The 23,176-nt window shown below is 40.6% G+C and overlaps 1 long non-coding RNA gene across 1 annotated transcript; it reads left to right on the forward strand.

The window, feature by feature from the left end:
* The first annotated feature begins 3,733 nt into the window (after positions 1–3,733).
* LOC138834498 (uncharacterized) lies at positions 3,734–12,064 on the forward strand. Its single transcript, XR_011374149.1, has 3 exons — positions 3,734–5,709; positions 8,849–9,040; positions 11,759–12,064. It is a non-coding gene; the product is annotated as an uncharacterized lncRNA (long non-coding RNA).
* The last annotated feature ends 11,112 nt before the right edge of the window (positions 12,065–23,176 follow it).

Consider the following 23,176-nt stretch of genomic DNA (forward strand, 5'->3'; position numbering starts at 1 on the left):
CCAGCTGGGCTAGTTTGGTTTCCTTCAAGCCTCAGGCTGCTGGCAGGGAGGGTGTAGAAGGCTGTGTGCCTGGTTTGGACTTTTTCAGCTAGTACTGACAATGTAACAATTTGTAAAGTGCTCTTGTCTAAAATTGGATTTAAAAAATCTGTCCAGTTTAGTTTTAGGTGACCCCCTCCCCCAGCCCTCCTCCAACAGAAGGGATTCAAGAGACTAATTAGTGAATTGCTTTGCTAGACAAACAAGCTCTGGGAAAATAAAGCCCAACAAGGGTACCTAGTTTAAAAGAAATACTGTCTTAAATTTTTGTTTAAAAACTTTAAAAGTTGTACGTACGACTGATTTTGATTTTTGCGTGCCTTAAGATCTGTGTGAGTGTTTTGTGTGTGTCTGTGAACGTGTTGAAACATTGGAATTGTCAGCATGCTGTAACAATGGGTGAGTTTAAATTTAAAAATTCAAAAGGTTAAACCTGAGAGTGTGTTTCTATTGATACCTGTCTAAAGGCCTGCAAAGGTAATTTAGGAATTGTTGGGATCATTAGAGATCACATTCCTAAGCCATCTAGAAAGATGCTTTTGCAAACCAGAGTGTGAGTGTTTTGTGTGTGTCTGTGAACGTGTTCAAAGATAAGAATTGTCAGCATGCTGTAACAATTGGGTGAGTTTAAATTTAAAAGTTCAAATGGTTATGAGGTTTGGACATTAAGAAAAATGTTTAAAAAATCTTCACATTGTTTTAAGTGGCTCTTTAAAGATTCTTTAACTTGCAAATTAGAAAATCTGTTATTTTAGAAAACTAATGTTTTAAAATGCATAAGACTTTTTATACTGTAATCAAGTTATCTGGCTTAACAAAAATGCATTGGCTGTTTGGGATCTAGTTCCCTTGGCTAAAACTTGGGGATAAATATTAAAAATTTAAATATAAAGGTTAGTTTAACACCGGCAAAGATGTTACTTGTTCTGTCAGTCTAAAAACTGTGTATTTCATTCGAAAACCAAGAGATAAGAAAAGGGGAAAAACTTAGAAGCCAACAGAAGACCTATCTTTAGGGGTGAGGGGTGAATAAGCAGAAGTGCAGTTCACCTGGCCATGCATGGTGGGACAAGCCCTGGGAGGAGTCCACGCATGGTGAAAGAGGGCAAGCTGGCACAAACGCAGTTCATCTAACCCTAAAGAGTCGGATTGGGTGTGTGCCCATTCCATAGAAGGGGCTGAGTGGCCCATCTTTGTTCTCTCTTTTCCCTGCAGATAGACACTGAAAACATGATGGTTAAAATGAGTGATGTGATGATCTGATTAGTATTGCTAAAACTTCCCCTTGGATGTGTTAACATTAAAATTAGGAAGGCCTTAAAAAGAGGGTTAAAAAGTTATTTGTATAATGTGTCTTACTTTCAATTATGTTCTACAATTAGGATGTCTTTAAAAGTTATAAAGGTGTTAAGTCTAGCTTTTTGTTTCAGTTATGATGATTGTTATTTTCACATTAAAGAAAAATTGTCATTTGAGTTTAAAAATCTTAATGTGTGTCTGTTGTAAAACAAGCAGCCAAGAGGTAATGAGTGACACTTGGCCTCACGATTTTAAGGGATCTTTTCAAAATGCAAATAAAAACTAAGGTATACAATATTAAAAAGAAGATTAAAGGAGACTTAAAAAAATAGGAAATGGATTTTTGGATATAAAGTTTAAATATAAAATTGTTCTTAACATTGGCCTCAATGTACACAAAGAAAAAAAATTAAGATTATCAAAATGATTGCTATTCTAGTTTGCTCTTATAGGTTTTTTTTTTAAAGTTTCCAGCAAAGTCCAGAGCAAAGCACAGAGGATTCTTACAAGTTTGTTTGATGTAACTTTGACTCTTAAAAAGTTTCAGGTAAGAGCATGCTTAAAAGCTACTTCTATGTTGACCACCTTGTTGCTTTTAATTGGAGTAAGGTGGCCTTTTATAAGACTCATTGATCTGCAAACTAGTTCAAAGCCAGCCCGGGCACAAAACGGTCCGTGTGAGACTGTCACCTCTACTCAGCCAGCAGAGTGCTGAAAGAGCAAGCAGAGTGGCTTTGGGACTCGTAGTGGCAGAGTACTAGCCTTGAGCTGTAGAGCTGAGGGACAGCATTCAGGCCCCGAGGTCAGATCCAGAGACCAGCTAAAGGGAAATGCCAATGAGGCATTTATCCCAATGTGGAGAAGACACTCCTGGGAAAAAAGCAATGGAGGAGCATCCACAGACAGTAAGCCACTGCTTGGATGGCAAAAATGTCAGATCCTAGAGTCAATTGTGCATGGCCCTTCAAAACTGGTCAGAGCCAGGAGGTCATGGGAGCTAGTTTGTAAGCATGCCTAATGTTCATGACTACCTTGTAAGGGACAGGAACTTGCCAGTCCTCTGTGATAGTAAAAGGCTAATGTTATAAAATGTGGGGGATAGTTTAAATCTCAACCCCTTTATGTGCCAAAAGCTCTAATTGGCAGCTCTAATTGAGCTGACACTAGTTACATGAAGTTCATCTGCTCAGGAAAAATTGTGTAAACCTGAGAGAGTATTTCTATTGATATCTGTCTAAAGGCCTGCAAAGGTAACTTAGGCATTGTTGGGATCATTAGAGATCACATTCCTAAGCCATCTAGAAAGATGTTTTTGCAAACCAGAGTGCTAACAAGCTACACTGCTATAGCCGGAGAAAAGGTCTGTGCAGTTCTCAAAAGTTAAATATTGTTCTTAATGACATCTAACCCTGATAGCCTATTTGTAAAATAGGCTAAGGTTATAGGTTCCTGGCTAGGTAAGATCAACACCCCTGAAGTCAGCTTGAAGAAGTTACAGAAGATGGACCTTCGCCCTTTTACCCCCATTTTAAGATCAAGGGTGCAGAGTCAGTTTTGAAAAAATGAGGCAAAATAGATAAAATAATTTTTTTAAAAAAGGCATAAAAATAGTGTTAACAGTTGTTGGTGTGCAAGGTATGGAGACTGCATCTGTCAGAGATGGTTACAAGACTAAGCCTTATGAGTCTTCTGTGTCTATTTACAAAAATATCTGGTTAATAAAAAAGTTGTGATTTTGGTAAATTGTCCTGGACTATTGTTTAAAGATCTTAAAAAGCAGCAGGATGCTAGATATTACAAATAAGGGAAACCATGGGATCTATGTTTCTTTGGGCCTGGCTTACTTCACTTAATATAATTTTTTCCATGTTTTTCCATTTCCTATCAAATGGGGCAATGTCATTCTTTCTGATGGAGGCATAGAATTCCATTGTGTATATATACCACATTTTCTTGATCCATTCATCTACTGAGGGGCATCTGGGTTGGTTACATATCTTAGCTACGGTAAATAATGCTGCAATAAACATAGTTGAAGGTCAGATAATGTGATGTCAGGAAAATGAACCCTTAGATATGTATTTTAATGTTTTTTTCTTTCATGCATGTGTTTCTAACGCATTTATAAGATTATCTCTTTGTTGCTTTGTATGTCCCTCCCCCACAGTATAACCCCTGCTTTCACTATATTTGATGTCAGTATAACTTGTGGAGGAGATGGGGAAAAACCAGTTGTTTAAGAATACAGGTGGACCTGTTGCAACAATGAGAAGTACAAGTACTCATGTCCAAAACGAGCTTTACAATGTCGGTGCGAGCGGGGGGAAAGGGGGGGAAGGAGAAGGATTGGGATTGGGGGGGATGGAGGAGGCTGGGAAGGGATGTGAAGGGTAAACAAAGGAGGAGGCTGCAATGCTTGGTAAGAAATGTATGCATTATCCTGCCCATGTAATTGTAACTCCTCTGTACAGTATGTTCACAAATAAAATAAAATTAAATTTAAAAAAAAAACAGCACGATAAAAGTCTGCCAAGCCTATGCAATGTATCCTTAACCAGTCTGTGTAGGAATTTACAGCCCAGCATGAGGTGTTACAGTCCCTTGGAGCCACTGAGAGACCCTACTGCTGCTGCTGCTGATGCTGCATACCCTAATGGGTAATGTTCGACGATGGCCTGACAGCCACCTGGAGAAACTCCTGCCTGATTCCATCACCTGTGTCTGCTTCCTGGTTGACTGCAGCTAAATCTAAGATCTTGTGGGACATTCTTTTGGGTGATATCCAGAAACCCTCTCTTCCCACAGTAGATATTGGGGACAAGGATATCACTGGCTTGCTTGCCTTAGGTGCTTCAGTGCATAGTGACTGGAAATCCACACTATGGTCACAGCCTAGTTTGGCTCTGGTATGGTAATAACCTGAGTGTGTTATCAATGGAAGTAATACTCTTAGCCTTAAAATCTAGCAAGCTTCTCCAGCCCAGTGGTACCTTGAGGTTGTTCTGAGATAACTTGGTTTCACAAGCCACAGGAAAAATTGGGAAGTTTTAAACTCTAGCCACAAAGAAGCTCAAGGAATTGTAACAAAGAGGAGGGTAGTAAAGAGAGTTTTGAGAAAGGAATTGGGGAAAAAATATCCCCTTTTGAGAAGAAAGGTTTTAAAAAGTAAGGATTGTCTTTAAGAAAAACCTCAGAAAGTTTAAGTATGTAGCAAATGGTAAAGAAAGCCTTGGAAAAGGAATTGGAAAAATTTTTAAATTGTCCTTAAGACAAACCTCAGAAAGTTTATGTAGCAAATGGTATGAGTATGACGCAAATGGTATGAGTATGTCTTAAAATTGGAGCTTACAAGTACAGCTGGCATAAAATTAAGTTAACTGTGATACACGGAGTCAGGACTGGTGGGAAAAAAATATAAGGGCCTTTGGTACTGTTAATTTTGTTACAATTGGACCTTGTATACTCAACAGACTGGTGTCTTTGGTAAAAGAAAAAAAATCAGCGCAGTCCATTTATTAGTTCTGAGATCTCAATACCAAGCACTGAGAACAACTGACACCCCACAAGATAATATAGAGACACCCTGAATTTTAAGATTAAAATTAGCCCAGAGAAGAAGTGGGGAATGAAAGATTAAAAATTGACCATTACCATTACTAACTTGCTAACTGCTTATTCTGCTTATGTAAACTTGCTTACGCTAGCACTGACCTTCCCTTCCCAGAAATGAGTTAAGAAGTTTCAGGGACCAGATGCCGGCCCCAGGACAAAGTCAGTGGTTGTAGATAAAGAACAGACATTACGTGTTCCTCAGGTCCCATTTAGAAATTCCCCAGGCAGGACCTTGAGATAACGACCACCTGGCAAGACCCCAAGCTAAGCCAAATGTCAACCAATCATAGGCCTGTAACCATGTAACCCCCCCTTAAACCAACCATGAGCCAATTGTTTTACAAAGATTGTTACAAAATTTCCCGCATGGCAAAGTGATTGTTGGCGTATATGGTGACCTTTAAATGAACCAATCACGTGATGATTTGTGTTATGCGTTAATCTTGTGGGTTTTTGCCTTTAAAAAGGCTTGTAACCGATGCTCGGGGCTTTCTGACTGACCGGGGCAGAGAATCTGTTTGCACAAATGTCAAATAAACTCCTCTTGCTTATTGCATCTCCCGGCCTGGAGTCTGAGTTTCTGGGGCGCCCGCCCCTTGACGAAAGTATACTAGGGGACTAGGGTCTTTCAGTCTAATATTCGGTGACGGCATATATCTGAGGATGAGCAGACCAGCAATTAAGTCACACAAAAAAGAAGGAAACAGAAGAAAAATGAAAAGAATGAAAAAGAAAAAACAAGAAAAAAAGGACCAAAAGGTCAGTAGAGATTTAAACAAAGCACACAGACACACATATACACCTAAAATAAAAAAAAATAGGAGGGGAGAAAAAAAGATTAATAGAAAACAATTTTTTTTAAAACTAAAAAACAAAAAAGGTACAACAAAGAGCTTTTTTTGGGGGGGGGGCGGGATTAGATGGGAAGATCCTGTATCTCATTGTGTCTGTACAAAGTCTCTTGGTGGAGTCTCTTGTCTGCTTGTGGTGTTTGGTTTGCCTGTGGCTAGATTGGTTTCTTAAGTCAATTTGTTTGAGCAGGCAGATAAATGCTCTGCTTTACCCAGGATTTTGTGATCCTCCTCCCATGCTAGTTCAATGAGAGGGAGATCTGCTTTGAGTTTCGCACAAGAGGGAGATGGCTGTTTCCTCTCGTTTGAAGAGGCTGTGATGAGGCTAGGTTCTGGGTAGAATTGAGGCCATTCAGCAAATTGTAGCTTTTCCCTGAAGGGTAGCTTCTGAGACACAGAGCCCAGCCTGGAGCCATTCTCAGGGTTTATGTTTACTGAATTTCACTTGATTGTCTAGGCTGCTGTAGGGAGGGGCAGCCTCTGGCTCTGTTTACCCAGTGAAGAAAGTCACTCCCCTCACGGCAGAGCTTTGTCTGCTTGGGCTGGGTGACTTTTCCCAGGGAGGAGCTGAGCCTGGCAGGTCAGGTCAGGTGCCTGTGACCTCCTAAATGAATCTTTTGTTTTTTTCCAAGGCCTGAGCTGGAGCTAGCTCCTCAGCTGGGCCTTTTCAATATCAAATATGGAGACCTCCGGGGGTGAGGGCGGGAGGGGTGGCCTTCTTTCCTCTGTAACCTGAGAAGGAGTAAGTATGTCAGTATTCTACTCACCCTGGAGTCTTGGTTCCTGGTCTGTGATCTGCAGGATGAAGATACCTGCTACTTGTCAGCTCTTTTTGGTTTTAAGAAGAATCCAGTCACCTGCTGTTTCTGGCACCATTGTCCCAGACTCTGTGTTGTTCGTTTGGCGGCGAGGCTGCTGCCATTGCTGCTGCCACTGCAGCTGCAGCTAATGGCAAGTGCTCAAATCTGTCTCCTTGCCTGGATTTTCCCTCTCTGGCCAAACTCTCTGTACTGTGATGGCACACTTAGTAATTCTCTGGCCTAGGACTCTTCACTGGAACAGTACAAGTATTTTCTATGTGAGAGCTTGTTTAGCCTCTAGCTCTTTCCTCCTCCAACCTCCCCTAAAGTAATCTGTTGTTGCTTTTTTAAAAAAACTGGTGCCATTGGCTCATGCCTGTAATCATAACAACTCAGGTGACTGAGATGTGATAATCGAGGATTAGTAACAACCTTGGTAAGAAAGTCTGTGAGTCTATTATCTCATTAACTGGTTACCAAGAAACTAAAAGGGGCACTGTGGGCCAAACTAATAGAGTGATAGCCTTGAGCACAAGAGAAAAGGGATTTCAACCAGGCCCTCAGTTCAAGCTTCACATATTAAAAAATGTTAAAAACAATTTGCCATCATTTGTAATCTCAGCATCCTCAACTAGTGGTTTATTTAAAGCCAATTTGCATTTCAGTTTGCACGTATTTAGGTGGGGGAACTAAACTTAAATCACAGTTAAAAGAAAAAAAATGAGCACAAGGGTACAGGTGGCTCACTCCTGTAATCCTACCTTCTCAGGAGGCTGAGAAATGAGGATGGTGGTTCAAAGCCAGCCCTGGGCAGAAAAGTTACCATGAGACTGCTATTTCCAATTAACCATTAAAAAACAAGAAATGGCACTATGGTTTAAACTTGTATGGTAGAGTGCTAACTTTGAGCAAAGAAGCTCTGGGACAGCACCCATGCCCTGTATTCAAGCCCCATGTCTAAAGGAAAAAATAAAGAGTTTCGGGCTGGGAAGGTGGCTAAGTGGTAAAGTGCTTGCCTTGCATGTATGAGCCTTTGAGTTCAATTTCTCAGTACCACATAAGCAGAAAATCCAGAAGTGGCACTGTTGTTCAAGTGGTATAGTGATATCCTTGAGGTAAAGAGCTAAGGGACAGTGCCCAGGCCCAGAGTTCAGGACCCATGATTGACAAAAGACAAACAAAAAAAGGGTTCAAATAATTAAATGATGTGTACAATAGACTATACACTAAAGATGAAAGATTAAATTAATAAATTAATAATTGAATTGATCAACATTGTTTCAATTTTTTAGATGGTGAATGTAGCAGAAAAAGTGATAAGAAATAATGATTCATTTCTAACAACTCTTCGATTTTTTTAAACTCATTTACTACTTTTAAACAAAAGAAGTATGTAAGTATCACTTTACAGAAAAACAAATTTGTACGTGTATTTTAGCCTGAATTCCACATTTTATAATTTGCCTTTTAGTAAACAATCAGTATCTTTTCATATAAAATACCTGTAATACCTTTATTTAATACTTCACATCTTTCCAGTATTTGGTTAAATCAAAATTCCTCCCTTCCTTCTTTTCTTCCTTCCATTCCTTCATATCCTTTCCTCCTTTCAATACTAGCAATTAAACTCAGGGCTTCATGTATTTTAGGTAGGTGCTCTACAAAGTGAGCTATACACCTGCTCTTTTCGCTTTAGTCACTTTTGTTTTTGTTGGTCATGTGACTTGAACTCTGCGCCTGGACACTGTTCCTGCACTCTTCAACTCAAGATGAATGTTCTACTGTTTGAGCCACAGTGCCACTTCTGGTTTTCTAGTGGTTTATTGAGATAGGAGTCTCACACACTTTGCTACCTAGATTGGCTTTGAACTGGGATCTTCAGATCTCAGCCTCCTGAATAGCTAAGATTACAGGCATGAGCCACCTGAGCTCAGCTCTGCTTGAGCCATTTTTATGACAGGGTTTTCTGTTTATGACCAGGCTCGCATGGACCACAATCCCTCAATGACAGGGAGGGTTGTGTTTAGCAAGTCAGATACAGTGGGGAAACAACTTTCTCTGCCCATCACGGGGAGAATTTTGGAGGATTGTATTAGAAATTTCTAGAAATGGGTTGTGAGGAGCATCCTGCTTCCAGGAGTCTCTTCCCACTTCCCAACATTCTAGTCATGCCAGAAAGGGTCTGTGGTAGAAGGCTCAGGATGGAGACGGCGGACTCTCATTTTCCTTTCAACAATTTGCCAACAGCATCGATTTTTCCATCTTAACTATTTGGATGGACGTCTACCATGATGATTTTTGAGCACAAGAAATTTGACATGCTGAAAAAACTTACACAGTATGACAAGCTCAACATGCCCTCTTCAGAATTGCTGTCCTGCTTACATATCCTTCTGGACCAGCTGGAGCAAAGCATGACCCGTGAGACCAAGAAAAAGAGTAAGTAGTCCTTGTTTAGATGCCTTAGAGCTTGTGAGTAGGGATGGAACCTAGGTATCAAGGGATGGGCCTGCTTGTCCAAGAACCCTTTGTACTACCCAGCTTGGCAAAATGTCCTTTTATGGATGTTCTATGCCGAGTAATGTCTGTTCCCTTTTTAAAAGAACTTGGACATAACCACTCATTAGAAACACCCTACCTTCTCATCAGTGTTCAGTCCAAACTCAAGTTCTACAGCTTCTCCTGTTAAATCCTCATAGAAGTTTAGTCACACTTTAACTTCTAGAGTCTACTCTAAGACTCCTGTACCTATGTTTGTGTCACTGTAGAGAACTTGCTGCTGAATTCCAGCTAAAGAACCCATCAGTGATGTCGCCTATGGTGACTGATGGAGATTGGAAGCCAACACTGGACTCCAGAAAGCATGTGAACATAGAGGATTTTTCAATGTGTAGAAAGGCTCAAGTAGTTTTGAGTCCTGTAGACATCCCATTGGTTCTGAACTCCAAATGTGATATAGGTGTACATTCACATACCACCAAGGAAGAAGATGGTCCAGAATATCTTCCATTGATGTTCACAATTCGCCTAGATCACATCCAAACCAGTAAAAAAGTATTGGTCTTGGAGTGCAGGGTAAATATGTGCTAATGGAAAATGACCCCAGTCATAAGTTAGGTTCAAAGTCTAGATTCAGTTGAGGAAAGGGATTCTGTCCTCACAGAATATCCAGAACAATCTGTCCTGCTGCTGGAGATCCAATTTCCAATTGAGAAATAAGAATCTGTCCCTCCCTAGCCTCAGGAAGAAAATACTGCCTTTAATGAGGAAGTAGATCCCTTTGAGGAGTCTGAGGCCGAATTTGTGTCTGAAGGCAACTTAGAAGACAATCCAGATTTAGAGATTGCTTCCCCTCTTCTTTAGAAAATCTTTATGTTTCTTTTTGGTCCTGATTGTTGTAAAATGATCATTCTACTTATTTTTCTAACGTTATTAAAATGTCAATGTTTATGTTATATTATACAATTCATGAGTCTTAAATGTGTTTTTTTTTTCACCTACAATGTAAAGCACCATGCACATGTGTTCTGTGTGTGGGAAAATACAGAGTAACTGCAGGCTGCACAAGGGAGCCTACTGGATATAAAGGGATCAGTGAAGTGCACAGGGAGTTGCAAGGAAGCCAGACCATGCCTGCATGGGGTGATAAGGTGGTTACAAAAGCTTTAGGACATACCAGATCAGATTATCTAGAAAGCTGTTCTGTCAATTGGGACAAATGCTACAATACTTATAGTGGTATGTGGGACTTTCTTCCCACAGTGAGTTCAAGTCTGTATACATATTCATTGTGGTTTGGGAAATATTGAAGAAAAATTTGGCTCCATTAGCATAAAAAATCTACTTAGGGCTGAATATATTTGACAAAATACATAGGAAATATCGACACTGGAAAGTATAAGCCATCATCAATAGAAGAAACAAGGCTTACATAAATGGACAAACACAAAATCAGGAAGCAATTAAATCAGATATATGGAAATACATGCTATATTCATTACATTTTATATAGTATTTTATATGATGTATAAGATCGAATACGATTTTTCATACTACAAGGGCTTTTAACATTTTCAATCGTAAGTATTTTTTTCACATAATATTAGTGTAAATCATTATTGGGGAAAGTGGTAATATAACTTTCATTATAGTTATATGAATATATATTTTTGTGTTTCTAGATATAACACTGATTATAAATAGATGAATAAATATAAACATATATTTGTATATCTGTCTATGAGTTGAATATAATGAAACCGGCTACACGATATATAAAAAGGCAGTTATGAGTTAGTATATGAGACTCAGGCCTGTAATCCTAGTAATGTGAGAAGCTGGGTTCTGTGTTTTTATTTCTCTTACTCCCATGCCATTAGATTTTCAGAGGAGACCTGGTCCCTCGAGTGTAGCCAAGGGACACATATGCAGTAGGATCACTCTCTGTGACCCCAGAGGAAAGTCAGTAGAAATCAGGACAAGTCTCTTATGCTATGACATTCTACTTAGTTTCTGTGCCAAGATGGCCATCTGTAGAACATCAGATGGAAAGTTGGTATCCCTCCCAAAATGTTTTTGACTATCCTGAAATAAACCTTATTTCCCTTTCCAAGCTTCAAACACATAGAAATATGCCCAGGGCTCAAGAGAGATGGACAAAGACTTACAAATACATAAAATTATATACTTTTTTTTGGGGGGGGGGGTCCGGTTGTCAGCTTTGACTCTGGGCCTGGGAGCTATCCCTCAGCTCTTCAGCTCAAGGCTAGCGCTCTACCACTTGAGCCACAGTGCCACTTCAGGCTTATTTTCTTTTTGCTTATGAGATGCTGAGGAATCAAACCCAAGGCCTCATGCATGCAAGGCAAGCACTCTACCACTGAGCCACCTTCCCAGCCCCCAAATTATATACTTTGTTTCAGTAATTCAATGACAAATCATCAAAGGCATATCTTGAATTTTTCTTTTTTTAATGGAAATGGGAATATACACTGAGTGCATCAGGGAGTAGGTGATAGTTTGGATGCTGAATTGTGGAATACACTCCTGAGCATGGGAAACACTTGTCTTGGCAACTTGTATTGGGATGCGTCTCTTCACACAGCTTCACAAAACAGTTCCCCTAACTTGTATTATGTCATACCCATCTTTCCATAGCAGCAAATAGATGTCAAGCACTGATCTTGCTCTGAGGTGGACTCAACAACACAGAAAGGCACAAAGAATGAGAGGGATGACTGCTACCCACCAGACATCAGCTTCAAGAGCTGTCCTGACCAGAAGCTAGGATAAATTGAGCTGGAAAAGGCTGATCCCCATGCAAGGCTCCTGAGCACTAAGGACCAGGCACTATTATAGGTGTTGGAGAAACAAGTGAATGTGGCTCTCTCCTCATCAATTTCATGCTGAAAAGAAAACCAGAAATCATAATGATAATTTCTATAAATCAGAGACATGACATTGGTAGTTTTGTGGCAACAATTTCACAGCAGGTATGTGAGGAGATATCCCTGAGGAGGAGACAGTTAACCTGAGAGCCATCATCCATGCAATTAACTAGAAGCAGGTAATCCAGGCAGTAAGAAAAGCAAGTACATCCCTCAGTGATGGGAAAGGACCTAACTTGCTTCAGAAAAGGAAAACATCACTGACGTGCTTGCTTGTGAAGTAAGAAAAAAAGGTACAATGAAGAAAAACGATATTGGATGCTATAGGTTACAAGAAGAAAAATTCTGATGTTATTCTAAATCTGACATGACCCACTGGAACCAAAGTTCTCAAATAGTAGCTAGACACGCCTGATTCACCTAGTGAATACTTTTAAAATGTGATTCTAGCCAGGCTCTGGTGGCTCACAACTGGAATGCTAGCTACTTGGGAGGTTGATACCTGAAGATCAGGTTTGAAGCAAGCCCAAAGCAGAAATTTGGAAAGACTGATCTCCAATTAACCAATAAAATTATGGACATGAAGCTGTGGTTCAACTGGTAGAGCACTAGCCTTGAGAAAAAATTAAGGGAGAGCACCCAGGTTCTAGGTTCAAATCCCTGGACTTCACAAAACAAAGAAGTCAACAAATAAAATTTGATGCTCAGGAGAGCACCCAGGTTCTAGGTTCAAATCCCTGGACTTCACAAAACAAAGAAGTCAACAAATAAAATTTGATGCTCAGTTGATCATCACTTAGCATTCTACTACAATGTATTTGTTATGAGCCTAGGATGTTACATCCTTAGCAAATGCCCTCCCCTCATATTCTGCTTCATTACCAGTATTCAAACCCCTGGCATTACCAAAGACTCCTCCCAGTTAGCACAGCAGTCTACCACTGGGATTTAATAGATATATTTTTATTAATCATAATCTATCCACACACATCAAATGAGTAGTTGCCACATTCCACTATTCTGAATGTTTTTGCTCCACCTTTGAGTTAATAAGCCTTACCATTAAAAACTATAGAATACTTATCAAGTTAATTCAACAGTCATCATTCTTCCACCAAATCTTGAAACCTAAGTTATGTGGTTTTTTTGTTTCTTTGATGTTGTGCCCTGTATCTTGTATATACATTTCTCTAGCTTTGGGAGGTGAAGGGTAAAAACCAAATGCTTAACTAGGGATAGGCCAATTTTAACAATGAGATCAAGACACTATGTTCAAAAACGAACTTTACAATTTAGGCAGAGAATGGGAAGGGGGGATGGAAAGTAGTTGTGGAGGTGGAAGGGTAGGGATGGTAGGGGGAAAACAAAGGAGGAGGTAACAATGCTTGAGAGGAAATAAACACATTACTTACCTTATGTAACTGTAACCCCTTTGTACATTATTTTTACAATAAAAAAACGTATTAAAAAGATGAAAAGACCACATAAATAAAACCGCATACTTACAATCATCTGATATTCGACAAAAGAGCGAAAGATGTAGTGTGGAAAAAACATAGCCTTGCCGGGTGCCTGTGGCTCATGCCATTAATCCTAGCTACTCAGAAGGCTGAGATCTGAGGATGGTTGTTGAAAGACAGCAGGGCCAGGGAAGTCCATGAGACTCTTTGCTCCAGTAAACCACAAGAAAATGGGAAGTGGAAAGATGGTTCAAGTACTAGCCTGGAGATGAAATGCTGAAGGGTAGCTCCGAGGCCCAGAGTTCAAGCCCCACAACCCCCCCCCCACACACACACCACACACACACCCACACAGACACACGCACACACACACACACACACACACACACACACACACACACATCATATCCTTTTCAAGTATTGATGTTGGGAAAACTGGACATTTATAGGCAGAAAACTAGAAGTGGATCTCTGCTTGCACTAACATCAACTCAAAATGGATTACATTAAAATCAGCCAAACTACTATAAGACAGAATAAGGATGACATTAGAATTTATAGGTGCTGAGGTGCGAGCTGGGCAGCTGCATGCCGAGCACAGGTAGTTGCGCTCCAGTTCCCACAATCTTGCACCATGTGCCTCGACCCGGTAATCCCTTACTCCAGTTGGCCCCTGCGCAGGCGCCATGCATCAGGCTCGCCCCGTGCTCGGGGCAGCTCTGCTTACCGCCTTGGCCCTGCTCCGCCGGCCACCTGTGACGTTGGCCCCTTCGTGCGTTGTAAGCCCTGTGAAGTGAATGGAGTGGCCCAGTGCGCGCCTCCACCTGCCGCACCCGCCTGCGGCATGGGGGAGGCTGGGAGTGTACCCCACACCTCACAGGCCTCACCAGTAATGGAGTAATCGCTCCGGAGACAACAACAACAACAACAACAAAATGTTTTCTAATTTAACTCCTAGTTTGGGGTTGAGGATAATAAGCTATTTAAAGGCAAAAGTTTATTTTCACCCCTCATCTTTATTCTTGACCTAACAAAACTATGGTGTTTAATGTTATCTAAACAGGAAAAATGAACAGCTGTTGAGAGAGCCTCATAGGGACACTGGGAACACATAGAGAATAACTTGTGTTTGTTGAACTTGGAGTCCAACTTATACTTTATAATTCAGACATATATGCAGAGAGAGATATATGTTCTCAAAGGTTAACATTGTATACAGCATAGCCCAACTATAGTAGGATCCATACTAGATAATCCTAGATAGTGTTATAGGTACTAGAAGGTGTAAGTATGGCCGTGACCAGGAGAGGACACTCAGTTCAGGCTGGCCTTTTCTCTCCCCAAGGCCAAACCCATGGCAGTGTTGGGTGTGTGGCAATTGTCCTGCCCTACACTGCAGAGAGCTCCCCTTAAGAACAAAAAGAGGACTCAAGATTGTCTGCCTACCTATTACGAGCTTTCCTTTATTTTTTAAATTTTTTTGGGGGGGGAAAGTATTTTTGAAAAGTTTTGTCTTGCAACGTATTTATAAAAGTAAATAAAATTTTTCCCATTAAAGTAATAATTAAAAAAAAGAACTTATAGGTACTGGCAGGAACTTCCTGAATAGAATTCCAGGGGCATAACAGATAGGAGAGAGACCCAACAAATGGGACTACATCAAAGGAAAAAACCTACACAGGCTAGGGACATAGCCACTAAACTAAAAAGACAGCCAACAAATTGGGAAAAGATATTTACCTGCAATACATCAGACAAAGGGCTAATTTTCAATGTATACATGGATTTCAGGAAACTACACCACCCAAAACAAATAAACCAATCATCAAGTGGGCAGAGGAGCTAAGGAGAGACTTCTCAGAAGAAGAGGTAAGAATGGCAAAAAAACGTATCAGGAAAGGTTCATCATCCCTGGCCATAAAGAAAATAAATATCAAAGTAATCCTGAGATACCATCTTATCCAAATATCTTGAATTCAGACAACAAATGTTGGTGGGGAAGTGGAGAAACTAGAAAATGGCAAGGACATTTGCACAACCATGTTCCTTGCTGCTCAATTCACAGTGACAAGAAATGTCCACAACCCAGATGCCCCACAATAAATGAATGGAACCAATAATTATGCTATCTATATACAATGGAATTTTACAGAGCCATTAGAAAGGATAAAATAATGAAATTTGCAGGGAAACGGAGGACACTAGAATAAATCATATTAAGAAAGTTAACCACATCAAATTGACAAATGGTACATTTTCCCCTAATATGTGGAAGAAAGGTTTAAAACACAATGGGATATGATATACTGTACAGGACTCTAGGCATCATATACAGTAAGAACAGAAGAGGAAGCCTTTGGCGAAAATCACCAAGTTGTAATACTCAAGCACCTTTTCTATATAATACTCTCTCTCTCCTCTCTCTCTCTCTCTCTCTCTCTCTCTCTCTCTCTCTCTCTCTCTCTCTCTCTCTCTCTCTCTCTCTCTCTCTCTCTCTCTCTCTCTCTCTCTCTGTCTGTCTCCCTGTCTCTCTCTGTCTGTCTCCCTGTCTCTCTCTCTCTGTCTCCCTGTCTCTCTCTCTCTCCCTCTCTCTCTCTCTCTCTCTCTCTCTCTCTCTCTCTCTATATATATATATATATATATATATATATATATATATATTGCAATAAGAAAACAAAGGGACTTTTCTTAATTTGTCTTTTCATTTTCTGATGAGTCTGTATTCTTCACCTAATATACAGGAAAAATGGGGGAAGGACACAGAATATTGCAGCAGCAGAGCCCTCTGGCTCTACTGGACATTGATGAAAGTGAACCATGCAAGTCGAGGGCCAAGATGGGAGAGAGGGTATGGAAGAGAATGGGGGAACAGATGAGATTATGTAAAAGGAAGGAAATGTAGTAGTTACCTGACATACAGAAAGGTAACCCTGCTCTACATCACCGCTAAAACAATTTTTTTAAAAAGAAGAGAGTTCCCAAATGAGAACATATGAGAATAGGAAAATACAGAGCAGAGCAGATAATTCTTTTTTTTATGTCCTTGGTACTTGATAGTTTCAATCGATAGCTATTGTCCTACCAACTAAGTTATACCTCTAAACCCAAAAGTCCTTACAATATTAAAAATTTTTCATTGATTTCTTCATATTTTCTATTTGCTTTTGGGTTGTGTGTGTGTGTGTGTGTGTGTGTGTGTGTGTGTGTGTGTGTGTGTGTGTGTGTGTTTGTGTGTGTGTTTGTGTGTGTGTGTTTGTGTGTGTGTGTGTAAGAAATGGAGTTTGATTGCAGGATCTAGGTACTATCCTTGAGCTTCTTTTTTGCTCAAGAGTACACTCTACCACTTGAGCCAAAGCTTCACTTCTGGATTTTTTTGAACAGTTTATGGGAGATAAAAGATTCACAGAGACGTTTTTGCACCACTAGATTCAAATCATCATCTTCAGATCTCAGCCTCTAGAGTAGGTAGTATTATTGGCATAAGTCAAAGCTTCTGGCATATGAATTGTTGTCCCTTTTTTAAAAAGCTGGTGCCAGTGGCTCATGCCTGTAATCATAGCACCACAGGAGGCTGAGATCTGATAATTGAGGTTTAAAGACAACCTGGGTAAGAAAGTCTGTGAAACTAATATCTCATAAACTGGTTAGCAAGAAAACAGAAGTGGCACTGGTTCAAACTGGTAGAGTGATAGCCTTGAGCACAAAAGAACAGGGACTGCCCCCAGACCCTGAGTTCAAGGCCCACATATAAAAAAATGTAAAAAATATTGCAATCGCTTGTAATCTCAACATCCTCAATTGGTGGTTCATTTAACGTTAATTTGCATCTCACTTTGTATGTATTTGAGGGGGAACTAAACATATAACACTTTTTTAAAAAATGAGAAGCTGGGTTCAGGAGGCTTATACCTGTAATCCTACCATTTCAGGAGGCTGAGAAATGAATATGGTGTTTTAAAGACAGCCTGGGCCAAAAAGTTCCAATGAGACTGCTATTTACAATTAACCACTAAAAACAAGAAATGGCACTGTGGTTTAAACTGGCATGCTAGAGTACTAGCATTGAGCAGAGGAGTTCTGGGACAATACTAATGCCCTGTGTTCAAGTCCCATGTCTGAAGGAAAAATAGAGATCAGGGCTCGGAAGTTGTCTCAGTACTAGAGTGCTTGCCTTGCATGTTGAATCTTTGGGTTCAATTCCTCAGTACCACATAAGCAGAAAAAGCCAGAAGTGGCTCTATGGCTCAAGTGGTAGAGTGCTAGCCTTGAGGTGAAGAGCTAAGGGACAGTGCCCAGGCCAGAGTTCAAGATCCATGATGGACAAAAAACAAACAAACGAAAAGAGTTCAAACATTTAAATGATGTGCACAATAGACTATACACTAAATATGAAAGATTAAATTAATGAATTAATAATTAAAATGATCAACATTGTTTGGATTTTGTAAGTGGTGAATATAGCAGAAAAAGTGAAAAGAAATAATGATTCATTTCTAACCACCCATATTGTTTTAAACTCATTTACTACTGTTAAACTAAAGGGGCACATAAGTATCATTTTACAGAAAAACAAAAGTTGTATATGTATTTCAGCCTTAATTCCACATTTTATAATTTCCTTTTAGTAAACAATCAGTATCTTTTCATATAAAATACCTGTAATCTCTTTATTTAATACTTATCATTCTAGTATTTGATTATATCATAATTCCTCCCTTACTTCTTTGATTCATATCCTTTCCTCCTTTCTATACTAGCAGTTAAATTAAGGGCTTCTTGCACTTATGGTAGGTCCCTCTAAAAGTTGAGCCACACACCTCTCTTTTTGCTTTAGTCACTTTTGTTTTTGTTTGTCATGTGTCTTGAACTCTGGGCCTGGAGACAGTCCTTGCACTCTTAAGCTCAAGGCAAGTGCTCTACTGATTGAGCCACAGTGCCACTTCTGATTTTCTGGTGGTTTAATGGAGATAAGAGTCTCACAGACTTTTCTGCCTAGACTGGCTTTGAACTGTGTTCTTCAGATCTGAACTTCCTGAGTAGTTTCCTGGCATGAGCCACCTGAGCCCAGCTCTGCTTTAGACTTATTTTTTTTTGGGGGGGGGGCTGAACTCTGGGCCTCGCCACAGTCCCTCAGCTCTTCAGCTCAAGGCTAGCACTCTACCACTCTACCACAATTCCACTTCCGGCTTTTTTTTATTCTGCTTATGTGGTGCTGAGGAATTGAACACAAGGCCTCATGCATATAAGGCAAGCGCTCTACCACTGACCCACCTTCCCAGCCCTGCTTTATCCATTTTTATGGCAGGGTTTTCTGTTTATGACCATGCTAGCATGGTCCACAATCCTTCTTTTTACATTTTCTGAGTAGATGAAATATAAAGCACAATGCATTGGGTTCAGATATTGATTTAGATCCAATATTGTGAATGTTTCCCTGGGCTAGCCTCAAATCATAATCCTCTCTGTATCAGTAAAGACCCAGCAGCTAGCATTACAAGTATGAGCTACCATGCGTGGCTCAAATTTCGGACAACTAAAACATATGAATAAAGTTTTAATAATTTTAAATACTGAATTTGAGGACAATGAGTGCTTTTAATTGCCTAGTTTCAAATTTCACCAAAAATCCAAAATATTAACTTTTGATTTCCTAGATGAAATAAGCATATAAACTTTAAAAATCAATTAACTATTTAAAGAAAAAAGCTAGGGCTAGGAGGGTGGCTCAGCGGTAGAGCGCTTGCCTTGCATGCATGAGGCCCTGGGTTCAATTCCTCAGCACCACATAAGCCAAAAGAAAAAAGCCAGAAGTGGCACTGTGGCTCAAGTGGTAGAGTGCTAGCCTTGAGCTGAAGAGCTGAGGGACAGTGCCCAGGCTCAGAGTTCAGGCCCCACGACTGGACACCCCCCCCAAAAAAAAAGCTAAATAGTAATCATCCTTACCACTGTAACTTTGGACTTAACAACTTGTCAAACTTTGTTTACATCATAGTTAGTTTTTATGGGTAATATATTCCATAAACGGATCATGCCACCCCCAATGTCGATGGCCAAACAGCCTATATGCACAGGAGTGAAAGCCAGGCTGAAGGCCATCACACCAAGGGAAGGCAGGGTGCAGCAATATTGTAGGTGGCAATGTCCTAACCTATGACCTGAAGCATTAGGGCGGCTTAAACAGAGCTTTTTCCATAGGAATGATACTTTAATTATTAAGCCATACCTCTTCTTCTGGGTTTATCACTGCTTAATTGAGACAAGTCTCATGGACTTTTTTGCTTGGGCTGGTATGAAATCATGATCCTCAAATCTCAGCTTCCTATGCAGGGAGGATAATAGGCAGGATCCACCTATGTCTAGAGTACTTATTCCTTTAATAAAAATAAAAATGACTATAGCATGGTTTAACAGAGAGCTTGAATCCTTTCCTGAGCCTTAGAGATTTTCTGACTAGAAGCAGAAAGGCAAACTGACATGTGGGAAACTGAATCTTCTTTAGGAAACCATTTTTCAGAAAAGTCTGTGGCTCATCAATTTGGCTTCTCACCAGCTATTCAAATAGGACTCACAAAATTTACATTCAACTTTCCACTGAAGTAGTGGGTATCCATTGCATGCTCTGCAGCATCATAAATCACTTAATGGTGAGATAAAATCCCTCTTTTAAATAGGAAACGCTCAATAAATTTTGTTTTTTGAATATTCATAAACCCTAGGAGATGGGAAATACCAGTATCCAATTGCATTTCCTTCTTTCTTTCCTTTTTTCTTTTCTTCTTTCTTTCCTTCTTTCTTTCTTTCTTTCTTTCTTTCTTTCTTTCTTTCTTTCTTTCTTTCTTCCTTCCTTCCTTCCTTCCTTCCTTCCTTCCTTCCTTCCTTCCTTCCTTCCTTTCTTTCTTTCTTTCTTTCTTTCTTTCTTTCTTTCTTTCTTTCTTTCTTTCTTTCTTTCTTTCTTTCTTTCTTTCTTTCTTTCTTTCTTCCTTTCTTCCTTCCTTTCTTTCTTTCTTTTTTTCTGGTCCATTGTGGGACTTGAACTCAGGGCCTGTTCCTGATCCACTTTCTAGCACTCTACCACTTGAACCACAGCTTCACTTCTGATTTTGTTTTTGTTTAGTTGGTCATGGAGTTTGTTGTTGTTGTTCATGGGGCCTGAACACTGGGACTGGGTGCTGTGTCTCATCTCTTCAGGTTAGGACTAGCACTCTACCATTTGAGCCATAGTGCCACTTCTTGCTTTTTCTGCTTATGTGGTGCTGAGAATTCGAATCTAGGGCCTCATGGATGCAAGGCAAGCATGCTTGGGATGAGCCACCTTCTCAATCCACTTCTGGTTTTTGAGGGATTAATTGGAAGTAAGAATCTCATAGGGCCTGTTCTGCCGGGGCTGGCTTTGAAACACAATCCTTCCCTCTCAGTTTCCTGAGTAAGATTATAGGCATGAGTTACCTGTCCCTGGCTCCATTCACATAAGTACAAAAGTGAATAAAGCTCAGTGTTATAGTGCCTTCCCTTTAACCAAAAGCCAGTAAGTAGCCAAAATTGAATTTGAATTTATTTGAATCTGAGTCTATATCTTTTACTTTTTATTTTTTGTTCCGATCGTGGAGCCTGAACTCTGGGCCTGGGGGCTGTCCCTTAGCTCTTCAGTTCAAGGCTAGCAATCTACCACTTGAGCCACAGTGCCACTTCTGGCTTTTTCTTTTTGCTTATGTGGTGCTGAGGAATCGAACCCAGGTCCTCAGGCATGCAAGGCAAGCATTCTACCACTGATCCACCTTCCCAGTCCCTGAGTCTATACTCTTAACAACCAGGCTGTAAGTAATTTGATCGTGGCACAAGTCTGTTAGTAGATATAGAACACAGAATGGGCATTTTCAAAAATCATCATTCCTAGGAATTAAAAGACAATCAGTAATATTAATATTCCCAACCCAGCATTTTTACAAGTCAGTGAACACTGAAGACATTGGCAACTCTTTTATTAAGTGACTAGCAAGTGGCACCTGGTAACTGAAGACATTAATGGTTCATAGTATACATTCTGTGAATTACAACTTATTGAGTTTGCTACTGTAGCTGCAGCAGGTGCAATACCAGTTGGAAAAGGACAGCGGCATCCATGGCTCGAGCCCTATGACCTCCTGAGTGCACCGTGGAACCAAGCAGGTCTTCACAAAAGGCAGGAGAGAAGGCTGGATGGACACTGAAATGTGCCTTCCTCCTCAGGGGGCTGCCATGTTTCTCACGGCTCCTTTGGTGTGGCATGAGACCATCACCTCACTTCTGCTTCCTGGCTGGAATGTTTGGCCCATGCCTGTGTCACCTCACTCCTGCTTCTGGTCAGGGTGAGTGGAGGCTACATGCTTGCACCACCACACTCCTGCTTCTGGTCTGGTTGAGTAGTTGTGTGTCTGTTTCACCTCACTCCTGCTTCCCCTCCTGGAGAAGAGGGAGTAAATGGGGTAAGTGGGGGCCGCATGCCTGTATCACCTCACTCCTCCTTCTAGTTTGAGTGAGTGGGGGCCTCATGTTTGTGTTACCTTACTCCTGCTTCTGGTCTGGATGAGTGGGGCCATGTGTCCATGTCACCACACTCCCCTTTCCACTCTAGGTGAGTAGGGGCCACTTGCCTGTACAACCTCACTCCTGCTTCTGGTCTGCGTGAGTCAGTCTTGGCTCAGAGCTACTTCATCCTTCCAGATGCTGTTTACCAGCAGGGATTGCAGCCCCAGCCAGAGGTTAGGCTATTCTAATTCCATAGCATAGCAGGACATTAAGGGATTAGGGTGGCACCTTGCTAGGTTTGAGAACTCTTTTATAAAATTGTGTGTGTGTGTGTGTGTGTGTGTGTGTGTGTGTGTGTGTGTGTGTGTGTGTGCACGCGCATTCACATGCATATGCCTGTGCACTTGTCTTGGGGTTTGAACTCAGGGCCTGAGGTCTATCCCAGGGATATTTGATCAAGGTAGAGCTCTACTTTTTGAGCCATAGCTCAACATACAGATGTTTTTGTGGATAAGTGGCACTAAAAGTCTCCAAGATTTTGCTGTCTGGGCTGGCTTTGAACCACTATCCTCAGATCTCAGACTTTTCAGTAGCCAGGATGTGTAGGTGTGAGCTACTGGAAACTCTCTATTTGCTCAATTTCCATCCAGAGATAAATGTGCGTGGCAAGCAGTCTGGAGGAAAAAGAATTGAACTCTTTCAATTAGCAGTGGTGAAAATACTCAGGTTCTGGCTTAGCGTTGGTGGACCAGGCCTGTAATCCTACCAATTCAGGAAGCTAAAATCTGAGAGTTGCAGTTAGAAATCAGCGTGTGGAAGACTGAGTTCTTAAGACTCTTTATCTCCAATGAACTACCACAAAACCAGAAGTGGATCTGTAGCTCCAAGTTGTAGAGAATCAACCTTGAGTGTAAAAAGCTCAGGGACAGCACTCAGGTTGTGATATCAAGTACAGTGACAACAAAAACAAAACAACACAAGAAACATACCTGGGTTCTTCAGTAAAAGTTTACCTTTTCTTTTTTGGATTTTGTAAAGCATTCTTTTTTTTTTATTGAAAATACCATACAGAGGGGTTACAATTACATGGGCAAGATGATGAGTACATTTCTTTTTCTTTTTCTTTTTCTTTTTTTTTGGGGGGGGGTCCGGTCGTGGGGCCTGAACTCTGGGCCGGGGTGCTGTCATTCAGCACTTCAGCTCAAGGCTAGCACTCTACCACT

The sequence above is a fragment of the Dipodomys merriami genome, unplaced genomic scaffold (genome assembly GCF_024711535.1).
Source record: "Dipodomys merriami isolate MVZ:Mamm:240054 unplaced genomic scaffold, mDipMer1.0.p SCAF_217, whole genome shotgun sequence".
Taxonomy (NCBI): Eukaryota; Metazoa; Chordata; class Mammalia; order Rodentia; family Heteromyidae; genus Dipodomys; species Dipodomys merriami.